This window comes from Seriola aureovittata, chromosome 13 (assembly GCF_021018895.1).
Source record: "Seriola aureovittata isolate HTS-2021-v1 ecotype China chromosome 13, ASM2101889v1, whole genome shotgun sequence".
NCBI lineage: Eukaryota > Metazoa > Chordata > Actinopteri > Carangiformes > Carangidae > Seriola > Seriola aureovittata.
In genome coordinates this window covers 11090214-11103019 of record NC_079376.1, presented here as the reverse complement: position 1 = coordinate 11103019, position 12806 = coordinate 11090214, and the positions used below count along the sequence as shown (strand labels likewise).

Genomic DNA, 12806 nt, shown 5'->3' with positions numbered 1-12806 from the left:
GTGTGTGTGTGTGTGTGTGTGTGTGTCTGTGTTGACAGGGTGTCTCCTGGTTGGCTGGCTGCTTATCACATTCATAAGAATTAGGAGGTATTTTATGATCACGCTGAAATATTTTCCACAGTTTCGTAACTAAAAGATAATGAACATACAGTGAAGAATTTGCTGCCCCACCATAATCATGCTGTAACAACAGAGTAAACAATACACTTGAGTTATTATGTGTGTTACTGCAGTGCACTTGAAGGTAGCGCATTCAGTGGCATCAGTTAAAACCAGGAACCATGTCCAGGTACAGAGATAAGATAGAGGTTGCACTGAGTGACACCACAGATTGATCCGTGGGTCTGTGTTGAAGGCCAGGCTGTCTGAGCTGCTCTGGGTTTGGACTCAGGGGAAGAAAATGGTTCAGGCTGCTATAAACGACCCAGCAACCGTCCAACATCATCCATGATCACAGAGCAGTAGATTGAGAATAGTTAGATAGGACGTGGGGTTTGGGGTGTCACTATTTAGCCTACAGGTCATCATATCATAGCCTGCAGATATCCTATGCAGAATAACCAGCTTTTTTATAATAATGCAATAGGGATTTATAATATGTCCATGCTACTGGAAGCTATATTTATAGTAATCTTACTAGTATTGTTGCCTCCTTTGCTTATTTCACTCCTGTAACATTACTACAGATGTTACTCATTGGGTTTATTATACTTTTGATGATACTTAATCCCTGTATCACTACTTTTAATACTGGGATAGGGACTTACATTGTGATACACAATGGTAAGCTTAAAGTAAGACTGTGTTCTTAATGGTATTTTATATTCCCTGTGGTATCACTAAAGTAGTGCTGTGGAGACTCATACTGACCATATGTTGCTCAGTGCTGTTCATCATATTGACAATTTATGGTCAAAATGTTTTGAGTGAGAGAGAGAGAGAGAGAGAGAGAGAGAGAGAGAGAGAGAGAGAGAGAGAGAGATAGATTAACTCTGAGTTTATTAGGATACTTGGACTATCCACACAACCTCATCTTGGGTTCATTCCTCCTCACCGGCCAGACTTGCCTCTGTCTGTTGTGTGGGGGGAGAGAGGCGGGACCTCGAAGCCGGGAAGGGCGTTCTCTTTGCGGCCAGACCGGGCAGAGTCATCCCGAGGGGTGGGTCCTCCGGCAGCAGAAAGGGAAAACCCACCTTTTTTCATTGTTAAGGACGCGGTGGAATGTGATGGTTTGATCTCGTACGGGCCAGGGAGGGGAATATCCGAGAGGAAAGGACCGACGAAAGCGTATTAGGGAAAGGGGGGAACTAAAAACGCAGACCCCCCTGTCGCCTCCGACTCTCTGGTCTTGTCTAAGAGTATGTGGATGAACTTGTCCTCGCCGTGTCGGCAGCAGCGAGTCCTACCGTCCGCATGAACTCAAACCGGGGGAAGTTGTGGATTTACCGTATCGTTTTTCCGACTCGGCGGTGGAGCCGCTAAGGTAAAGTTGGAGTCTTTTTATTTCTTAGTATATTTTGTGTAGGACGGGGAACATGGGAAGTGTATTTGGGGATTCAGACAGCGGCTTCCTGAGTTGGACCCAGTGAGTCGGGACTGCAGAAGTCTGAACTGCGGCAAGTTTCTCAACCCTCCTCCTCCTCCTCCACCACCTCCTCGTCCTTCTCCTCCCCTGCTCGTTTTGTAGCCAAAGGGAAGCATCCAGGACTGCGGCGAAACCCTCAGGTGCTTAAAATGCATCTCATTTTAACCACTTAGTTCTTATTTTGTTTACACGTGGCTGTTTTTTTTTTCTTTTCTTTTTTTTTTTCTTTACAACGTTTCGCGTATCTGGCGGCATAACTGTGACATGTTTGCGATTCGCTAGTGTCTACGCACATTATAACGTCAGGCTTTTTTCTTATAGGCTCCTGCATAAGAAGCTGTAGTTCAGCGGTGTCGTTGAAAACAGACAAAAGTGTAAGTGTAGATTGCTTGTACCTGTTCTCGACGTTGATGTAGTCCATGTTTTGGCCAATGCAGGAATTTTATGGTATTTTTTTAAATTAATGAAGTCAAATGTTTCAGTTTCTGTTGTTGACTTTGATCAATAATCAACTAAGGAACCACTGTTCTGGCCCCATTTCTACTAAAACACCTGGACAAAAAGCAGGAAAACTGTGCTCACACATTCACACCAACACATTTCAATGTTTCCCACACTTCATAGTATGTTCACAGAAAGGACATACTGTAGGCCTATGTTATGTGGGAAATATGATTTATTTTAGCTTGAGCAGTTGTTCGTGTAAGGCGGCATACACAGTATATTGACAGGTATGCTTAGGTATGGACGAGATGTGGAAAAAAGTCACAATGTAGGAACTATGAAATCATAATTGAGTACCAATGTTTACCTAATGTACTTGTGTGTAGATCAGTGAAGAATTAACAGAAAGAGCTGGATGAATATCACCGTAGTGATTTTACATTAGGGCCGATTACTGGAACACCACATCCTTAATCTGTTGAATGAGTTCACTGTTGATTAAGGCCATTTTGACAGCAGCTGGAGGACACTCTGAACATGTAGTGACAAATGAGTTGTGGCACATGTTCCTGTGTGCACAGTGGACAACTATAATATTACACATAACACAAAATAACTGAATTAGCCCTGGATCTAGTTCAGGAAACGAGAGTTGAAAGGGTTTGTAGTTGATGGACAAATTTAATTAAGGAAAAAATAAAATGCCAAATATTCTCTGTTTCCAGCTTTTCAAATGTTAAAATCTACTTCTTTCATCTGTTCTTTAACTGTGATATGAGTATTTTGGGGTTTTGGACTGTTCATCAGGCAAAACAAGAAATATGAGGATGCAAATCACAGCTCTGGAAAACTGTGAAACTTTTCTTCATATGTGATGGAATGTGTTGTGATTAATAGACTACACATGCATGTATAAGAACAAGGTGGTAGAGCCTGAACAGCATGTCCCCGTGTGCTGCCTCACCAGCACAGTACTTGAGGTGTGTGTGTGTGTGTGTGTGTGTGTGTGTGTGTGTGTGTGTGTGTGTGTGTGTGTGTGTGTGTGTGTGTGTGCGCGCGCGCACTCGTATGTGCGCATATGTCAACAGCAGAAAAGGTAGTTGTAGTGGTAGAATAATAATCTGCCAGGTGGGGCTCGTAAAGAGCGGCACGGGGAGGGAAGGAGATGGAGGGGACCTGCCTTGACCTGTTTCAGACATGGAGGAGACAAAAAAATTGCTGATGACTTTCCAGTAAGGCTCCCCCTCCTAGCCAGCTGTAGATTATACCAGCTGAGCTACCAGCTTGTGCTGCTGCGAATCCACTTTCCTCCTGGCCGCAGCACAGGCACTTGCATGGCAGCTTGTCGTGGTGGTAGATGTGTGAGAAGGGTTTCCTTTGGTATTTTGGTTGGGGTGGGGTGCAGGGATTATTACACCGCATGTGGAGGGAATGTCAGCAGTTTATGCTGTCAGTTTGGAAATGTTGGGAGAACTGCAAAGGGAAAATCAAATGAGAGTAGCAGCAAAGTGAAGAGTGAGATGTCTAAATTTTCCCTGATCACCGCTTGATCCATGCATTTATAGTCTTGGGAAATTATGCTCCCAAGTTTGGTTTGGTCGCTCTAGCTCTCGGGAGGGATGATTCCCTCTGAATGCCCCCTTTGACCTTCATCCCTGTAACTGAGCATGATTGCTAAGTGCAGTGATAGTTGTTCATGCTGACACAGTTGGAGTGCCACCACCACCTGTTTTGTGATCTTTAAAGTCTCCTACATACCAAGAAGTGAAAGTTACACAAAGTCAGAGTTGCACCATGTCCTGTCCAGGAGTTGTCGCCTATCATGCAAAGTAATAATCATACCCCTTTCTCCTCTTTTATGACCTGGGCTATACCACGCATGATTGGTTTTCCACTCTGCAGAACGCCACGACCGCCCTATGAAACTGCCTGCACTGCTTTGGGTGAAACCCAAAACTAATCATTATGGGTGTCCAATAAGGGTAATTATCAGACTAAGCACTGGACCTGGGGATTACGGAGTGGCTAAATGACTGCTCTGGGGATTAAATTAAAATATTGAGGTTTTCTGCCTGGGAGAATCAAACCGCTGGGAATGTCAAACCCAGCCCGTCGGTGGTAGTATTACTGCCACTCCGCACATCAAGGTTTATACATAGAGCCCCCGCTGTTAGTGTAGCTCGAGCACATCAGTGTGGAATTACAGGACATTAAGATCGACGTCATGTGTTGCAAGTGCATGCAAATAAGAATGGATATTGTTATTGCTTAGTTGGATGGAAACACATATTGAGAAATTCCAATATTGTCCCAATAACCTGCATTATTATCACAAACTGAAAAAAAAGTTGGAAAAACTGTTTTCCAATATTAAAACATTAGCTCACCCACAGTATAGAAAATTTCAGTGTTAATGTCAACAAAAATCCATGCAATGAAGAATACAATTTTGCATTGTACATCAATGTAACGATTATTTTCATGATTAATCGATTCATAAATGTCTATTACAATTTCCCAGAGGCTAAGGTGACCAATTCAGATTGCTTGTTTTATACACCAGTCCAAAACCCAAAGATATTCAACATATTATCATGACAAAGGAATCTATCAAATCTTCACATTTGAGAAGCTGAAACAAGCAAATGTTCACCAATTTTTTGTTGCAGCTTTAGTTTTCATAGTGAAAGACAGTTTAAAATGTCAGTGAAGGTTGTTCCTTCTCAAAGGAATAAATGAGAAAAGAAATGTCAGCACCCACATACACAGATGTGTGTGTTGTGCAGTGTAACCTATATGTCCTAATAAGCTGTAACAGATAGCTCAGATATAATTAGGACCGGATGGTGTTGGTGTTGGTAATTATAAGTGGTAGACTCTCACTTTTAGCCTTGGTAGGTAGCCCTCTCGCCCGGGAACAGAACAGCAGAGGATGCACTCACAAGACACAGAGTGATATTGCAGGCGTTACAAAACGGAGGCCTCCTTGAAATAGCACAGCTGAATCATGGGCTCTCAGAGGCTTGTATTTAAGCCCACACACAGTCTGTGAGTGTATATCCTCTGTGAGTGTGTGTATGTGTGTGTTTTGTTATAATGAAAGAATGGGCTCAGCATCCGGGACAAAGGCTGCTGTTGATGATACGCAGGCCAGCTGGAGTTGCCGTCTGCCTGTTAGCAGACTTGCAGGGAGATGGGTTAATGCCATAAAGATGCCTGTGTGAGACTGTGCATGTACATACTGTATCTCTAGAGTGTGTGTGGGAGGTAGGAAGAGATGAAACAATTAGATGATTAATCTGTTAGTTGGTCAACAGAAAATTAACCTGCAACTGTTTTTTAAGCAACAGTTCTCCCAACATGTTTTTTCCAGTTTCTCTTTTGCAAGAATTTTATGCTGGTCTTTGTCTTTGGTGATCGTAAACTGGATATTTTGGGACTTTGGACATTTGATTGTACATATTTGAGGATGTGACCTTTGTCTCCGGGAAATCATAACGGGCATTTGTCATTATTTTCACAATTTCATGGACCAAAATGATTTGATCAGTCAAGAAAGTAATCGGCAGGTTAATCAATAGGTAGGAGCATGCATGTCAGCTGCTTGTGTGCTGTGTGTACACGTCTTTGTTCACATATCTAGCCTCTTTTGTGTTGCTGATCTTTAGATTTGTCTTGTAGAAATGATAAGAAAAATCAGCAACAGTTAACCTATAGTCAGTTAAACATTTAAGCAGTTTGTCGTTATCAATCATCAATGCCCTGCAGTTTCTGCTTGTCAGATTTGATGAGTTGCTGCTTTTCTTTGTTTTAACAGTATATCAATTTGAATTGAAGAATTTGCACTTTGGAATTAACAGGATACTGAAACTTCCCATTCTGGGAATTTGTGATGAGCATATTCACTATTTATGGTCATTTTATACACAGAACTATGATCAATGATGAAAATATTCATTAGTCGCAGTATCGTTTATGTGTACAGTCAGACCTTTCCTTTGCATACACAAATTCTTTTGACTCTTATCTCCTTCTGTTTCTTCTCTCTCCTCCACTGGTATTCCTCCTTTCCTCCTGCTCCTTTTCCCACTCGTCCCTCCACTACTCTCTTTTGTCCAATCTTCCTGCCAGCTTTCTTTATCAGTGGTGGGCCAGTGGCAGGGCAGGGTTCTGTGATTTCAGCTGTAGTTCAAACCACTTGAACTTTTTGTATTCGTAGGTTCATTGTGTGCGCGCCTGTGCGTGCATGTCTGCGCTGCAAAGCACTTTTGCCAGGCACTGCTGTTCCCAGCCATGTAGATATGTCATCAGATACTAGAGACTGAGCGTCAGTCACTCAGCGAGTAGTAGCCAGAAGCACATATCAGCGCCAAGTGTTCACACGCCTTGTTAAGGCTCTCATTAACACATACACCAACACGCAGAGCGACAGATATGTGCTCTCGCTCTTTAAAGAATTCCATGTCAAAGGAAGAATGGATTGTGTTCATACAACCTCTTGTGTATGTGTATGTGACTGTGAATAGATCCCCCTCGTTAGTCCTGCAAAACGTGCCAAAACAGCCTCCTCATTACCAGCTGCTTTGGTGGGCTCTCTGTCTTGTGATGCCGTGGTCACTCACTTAGGCCTCACCACTCTGCTGTGCTGCAGGTGACTGTGAACCAACGTCACGGAGGAGGCTGCAATTGCATGTGACTGTATAGTGTCCAGTGCCCTGCCACAGATATCCACAATAACACGGGATTGCCTCTTGAGATTGTTTAAAAGTTTGTAATTTATCAATATTCTAGATTATGTGTTGTATTGTAGTGTTTGAGCTGGTTTCTTTCTTTCCTTAATTTTCTTTAATTTCAGCAAATCATAAGTATTCACATCTGAGTTTCTTATTCACTGCCCAACCTCTCTGGTTGTATATTGTGTGTTGTTGATGTAATTTGTGTTAAAATGTTCAGCAGACGATTGTGTAACTCTTGATTTCCATTTAACCATTAAGCTGAACTGACATCTCTGGTATTTACTGACCTGCAAAAGATTTTATTGAGTGACTGGTTGGTTATCAAGTATGTTACATGAATAGGTGGTTATGAAATGGGAGTTTTCACACAAATTAGCAGAACCAAAATCGGTGGTTAGTAATTTGTACTGTATGTATCACAGCTGTGCCACTGAGGGCATTGCAATAATGAGCCATTCAGTTTAAAGAAAGGAACTGTCTTTGAAACGTTTACTGAAACGTTGCTCGGGCTTCTGTTCTCTGCTTCCATCTGAATCCTTGTATTCTCATATGTGCGACGGACCAGCTAGCCAGTCGACGCACAGATGGACATTGCCGCTCATTTGTAATTATGAAGAAATCCTCGCAGCTCAATGGAAAGCTATAATTGTACTTTCCCAGTTATGACTGTAAATCCTCCTGGAAGCCACAGTCTACGCGGCCAAGAGGACAGCATGACAGCATACAGTCGCTTCAGACCCCGTCACTCTTTGCACACTTTATTGTGTCGTAGATTTAATTTAAAGTTGATAAAATTGAAATTTCTGTCTATCACTCTGCACTCAATATATGACAAAGTGAAACTGCAAAAGTATTAAGAATCTTAAACTCTTATTTACAGAAGTGTTTAGTATTGTATTTAGTTTGCTGTGGCTCCAAATTGTGATCAGGTGTGTCCCGTTTGCTTTAATTATCCTTGATGGACTGGAATCCAGCTGTGGCAAACTGAAGTGATTAGACATAGACACATACCTTGTGTATTTAAGGCCCCACAATTCACACTGCATGTCAGGAGAAGCCACTGTATACAGGACCTTTCAGTTGATAATTTACCTTATGCTTGGTAAACTCTGGTAGCCTAGACTAACTGAGATGTCTAAAACTATAAAACCTTGCTTACATCATGTGTAGGTGTCTTTTAAAAGAACTGTGGCATTAGCAGTATCTTGATAACATTTGCACTTCTGGTCATCGTTTATGACAAACAGATGTCTTCAATGCTCCTCTATCACCGTTCCTCGGGAATTATCCACAGGTTGTAATGCTGACCCGTACCAGACTTCCAAACTGCCTCCTAGCGCCATATTTCAGGAATTTTAATTTATGAACACCCATCGCTCCCCTGCAATCCCCAAAACCAGGCAGCTGCCCTGCTGTTGACCATGTGAAGGTTCTTAAACTATGGCATGTAACCGAAGAGGGAAAAAAAAACCTCATCATCTGGTCTTCATTTTGGCTTCCCAACCATCCACCATTTCCTTATCACACTGGAACAGACAGAGACGTAGTTGCCACTGAGTCCATAGATGCTACATCAGAGTATAATTTAGTATATGTAGTACCTCTGATTGCTGTTTCTTGTATGTTTAATACTTTTCAAGTTTTGTACCTACTTCCAGTTCCATAGTTTTGATCTTAAATATTCAGTAAAGCTAACTGTTAGTCTGTTAGTTTAGTCTCCAGACTTTACAGGGCAAGGTTTCTCATGTGAGTCATCTTTTGAAGTCACATATCTGTTTCTTTGTCTTATCTTTAGTGGATGCAACCTCACTGCAGCCTATCACAGGTGCAAATACTGTAGATAACCTGTATCACGGTAGTGCTTTGTGTATTTTATTTAGGTTCTTACACGTGACTTCTTCTATCTTTCTTTCAGGCTGTCTCTTTCTCTCACACCCTCGGCCCTCCGTGCTGAGCGCCAGTTTATTTAGCACAACACTCCTGCCAAGACTGTGTTTGCGACTGTTTGATATATCCTGATAGCTGCAGGTGATAAGTCCTCTAATGTTTAATCTGCGGCCTGGCCAGGACAGCTGCCCCACATGGCTGGAGTTTGGACCACATTGACTAATAATGTGGGTCACTCCTCTACTGTGTTTGTGTTTTACATGCTTTCAGGTTGACCTGAAACACAGGAATTTCCGCATTTCGGATTTGGAAAAAAAAAAACAAATTTCCAACTGGTTTCTGTTTGGAATTTGGATTTCTGTTAAGACATTTCATCCTCCTACAAGTCGTTTTACAGAAGTTCCCTTGTGTGCCTGTTGTGTTCCTACACTGTACAGGCTCCTCAAAAATGGCTACCTCGTTTATCCTGGAAGAGAAGAGGAAAGAAGTGCAAAGGAAACAGACTTCAAAAGCATGTAGGAGGCACAGCAAGGCAGAGGGAGGGAGGGAGGGGAGAAAGGGACTGAGACATTTTAACAGGGGAGAGCTAAAGTTAAGACATTTCTTGTAAATTCCTCAGCCACACTTTTATTTTTTTAGGTGTTCTCCTCCTCAAAGGGCCAATATTTCCCTTCTCTCCTTCCGATTGTTATCTTGTCTCACTCACTCTCTCCCTCTCTTTTCTCCTTGCTAAAGAAGAGCCCCCCCCACCACCCCCACCACCCCCACCACCCCCCTTTCCTGTCACTCCTCCTCCTGCCTGGTCCAGGAGTATTTTTGGAAGTTAATGAAAAGAGAAATCTGAACCGCTTACCCTTAAAAGGCATGTCTGGGTCAGCTGGGTGGAAACTTGTGTTATTAATGCCCTTAACATTTTCTATGTGAGTGGGTCATCTGCGTGTGTTTGGTGCTGTGTACAGTGCAGGAATGCTGTGGGTTGGGGGACTAGAAGGGAAGGAGGGTGGGCTAACAAGCAGGCCTACGTCTTTGGGGGGGGGGGCTAAGGGGCATATCTGGCATATTTCAGGAGCCATTCCAGTCTGGTTCAAGATGCATCTTTCTTCCTAGAGATCAGGCTGAGCAGCCAGACAGCAAATGATCGAGGAAGCGGAGGAAAGGTGAACATCACGCTCTACTTCCCATCAGTCTTGTGATGCTGGTGGTGGAAGATGTTGCAGACTTCACATTAAAAAAGCCGCTAACACAGGTGGTAAAAAGATACGAAAATACCACCTCATGCCACCTACAGATGTGTCCCCCCCCCCCAAGTTTATAACCTCAACAATATCCTTAAAAGGCTAAATGTTGAACCAAAGTCCTTCACCCAGCAGCACGGTTTGTATGTTTTGGGTACCATCACTGCTATTTAATGAGTGTTTATGTGCTGAGGGCTGTAATATGTCTTTTTCAACTTCTCCTCTGTGGCATTATAGTTACAGTTCTCTCCCCTAGAATTTATGATGTTTCAGTCATAGTTATTTGCAGCCGGGTGGCTACTGACTGATGTGCCAATTGTTGGCGGAAGTTCAGTGTGGCAGTACCAGTCCAGGGCTCAGCAGAGGTCGGGTTCATAGCGAGGTCAATTGCGTCAACACTGAGGGCCCATTTGGAGCAGAGTGTACAAATATATACTTAACAGGGCCAAAACTTCAATCCTTGTCTCTGAAACTCAAGGCTTATATAATCAAGGCTTGTTCATTTTTTATGTTGAAAATAGTGAATTCTGTTTGTTTCTAATATCATAATGACTCACTCACACACTGACCCAAACTAAACTCAAAAAAGAGTGAAGAATTGGAATATCAAATAATGCTTTTTGGTGGAAGTTTCATTGTCCTGAGACTTGTGCTGCTGTTTCTGGGTGAGGCCCAGAGAGACGACATCAAACGTTGTGTGGCTGTCTTGTCTTTGTGCTTTGATGTGTCTGATGTCACTTTTGTTGTGATCGTAGTAGAAAAATGTGGATTAGGGAACCACTGCTAATGGAAAACTATGACAAATTAAAGGAAAAACCTGAATAAACAAGTGGAGAACAAATGCAGATGCTCACAGAATGAATAGTTTAAGTATGAAATTAATGTGCCCACTAGATGAAAGTCTTTTGAAAGAATGATGTTTGTCCCTCCAGTAGAGCTTCAGAGACTTCATGTAACGATACCAAGGCCTACGGAAGCTGGCTTCTTGTGGTGGCCCAACACCCTACGTAGACATCCTATGTTGTTTTTTCCTTTTTAATTTGTCACTTATTTGTACTCGCAATGATTCTTTATATAGCACTATATGTACTGCAAAATCCATATTTACCTTTCTACAGCCTCTAGCTGTATACAGAGAAAGTTGTTGACAGCTGGAATGAAGATAATGTATATTGTGGGTTAAATTGAAGCTATTAGCCACCTATTTGAGATATTTGAGAAGAAAATATTTATTTTGAAGATAAAGTATCAACCATTTGGAATGAAACCCCTGTCTGGAAACTCCAGGAAGTTACTGGTCCTGACCAAAAACATATTCTGGCCCACAAACCCCCCCCCCCCCCCCCCCCCCAAAATTGTGATGTTTAGCTTCATATTTAGCATATTTAACATATGTAGTGTTATTATTCCCTACCCCATATTTCGTTGTATTTAGCATCATTTCCCCTTCTCTAAATGTTTTACAACCCTATTTTAAAATATTCCTGAATGTTGTTTGTGTAAAATAAATATGTTGCTCTGTCCCAATTTCGCACCCTATAACATCTTCCATACCGGCTATGTTTGTGTATCAGATTCCTCAAACAGCAAGACTCTGCTCTGAAGTCATGAGTGGGTGAGCGAGAGGGAGACGGAGAGAGGAAAGCCGAGTGAAAAATAGTTGAGTGTAAAATGCTCAGAGGGAGAGAAGGAGCAAGAAGCAGCAGGCCACCTGTAAAACATGACTTTTATAATGATCACGAACTGTGATTTATCTGTTGTGTTCATTGAGAGAGAAGAAGAGGAAGAGGTATTTGAGCATCTATTTCACACAACCTGACAGGGTTTTGCAGGCTTAGGACATCACTTGTGAATGTCAATCTCCCACTCTCATCCTTCTTACTGTGCTTACTGTTGCTGCCTTTTGTAATGAAACGTACACCAGCAGCAGCCCTCCTCTTCTCTCAGCTCAACAGAGAAGGGACTAAAATTAAAGGAACAGACTGCTGAGAAGTTGAGGAAGAAAAAAAGATGGACTTTGAGCTTGGGGTACCTGTGTCAATATCTTCAAAAGTAGCATTCAGAAACCGTCTTTGCTGATGTACAGCGTAGCCATGTGTGTGCACTGTGTGTGCGTTGGTACAGATGTTTGTTCTTTGATCATGTGTGACTTGAACAGACTGGATTCGGATCCTCACATGCTCTTCCTTTGCAAATGATCTGCCTGGCACAGGGAGTCTTTGCTCTTCTACTTCCACCTGGACTGCGTGAGGGTTACACACACACAGACTGAAAAACTCACCCACACACTCCTGCCTGTCCTGCCTTAAGCCTGGGATCTACAGGGCGGCTCTCAAAATAAAATTCCTCCAGCAGATTATTTTTCTTGTGATCAGAAAATATACATGTTCTCTGAGAGAGGAATGTTCGGACGCCATGGCAACCTGGCGATTGCTCACTTCCCCCCCTCTTCGGTTTTTCTCGCATCCTCTGTCGATTTGTCTTCTGTTTCTACTTATTAACTGACTTGTTTTTATCCTTTAGAGAGCTTTGCAACAGTTCAGGAAAGGTGATAATCTTTAAACAACTTGTCACAATTTTGATGTACGTGACCTTTGTTCGACTTTCCTATGTTTTCATGATGGTACCCTTCTTTTCTGTTTGTCCTTTGTTTTTACCCTTATTTAGACCTAAACTAGTAAGATGTTTTTCTTCTCCCACAGGCATCCCTCCCTCCATTCATCCATCCATCCATGTATTAGCAAGTCTGGTTTTAGGGGCTTTCATCATTGTGGTGCTGATGCATGCAGACCCCGACTGCTAGGCTATTTTCAGCTTCGGTTCCCCTCCTTTCCACCCTTTTTCTCCCCTTCTTCTCTCTGCTTTGGTTTTATTTTGGAGGAGATCTCTGCACTGCTGCCTTTTGTAAAGGGCAGCTGA

At 42.5% G+C, this 12806-nt stretch overlaps 1 protein-coding gene across 1 annotated transcript in view; it reads left to right on the top strand.

Moving 5' to 3' along the window:
- Positions 1-1093: 1093 nt before the first annotated feature.
- Positions 1094-12806, top strand: part of luzp1 (leucine zipper protein 1) — a 50334-nt gene continuing 38621 nt past the window's right edge. Inside the window, exon 1 of the mRNA XM_056393216.1 lies at positions 1094-1483. The gene's annotated coding sequence lies outside the window, so the exon portion shown is untranslated. The remainder of the gene's footprint in view (positions 1484-12806) is intronic.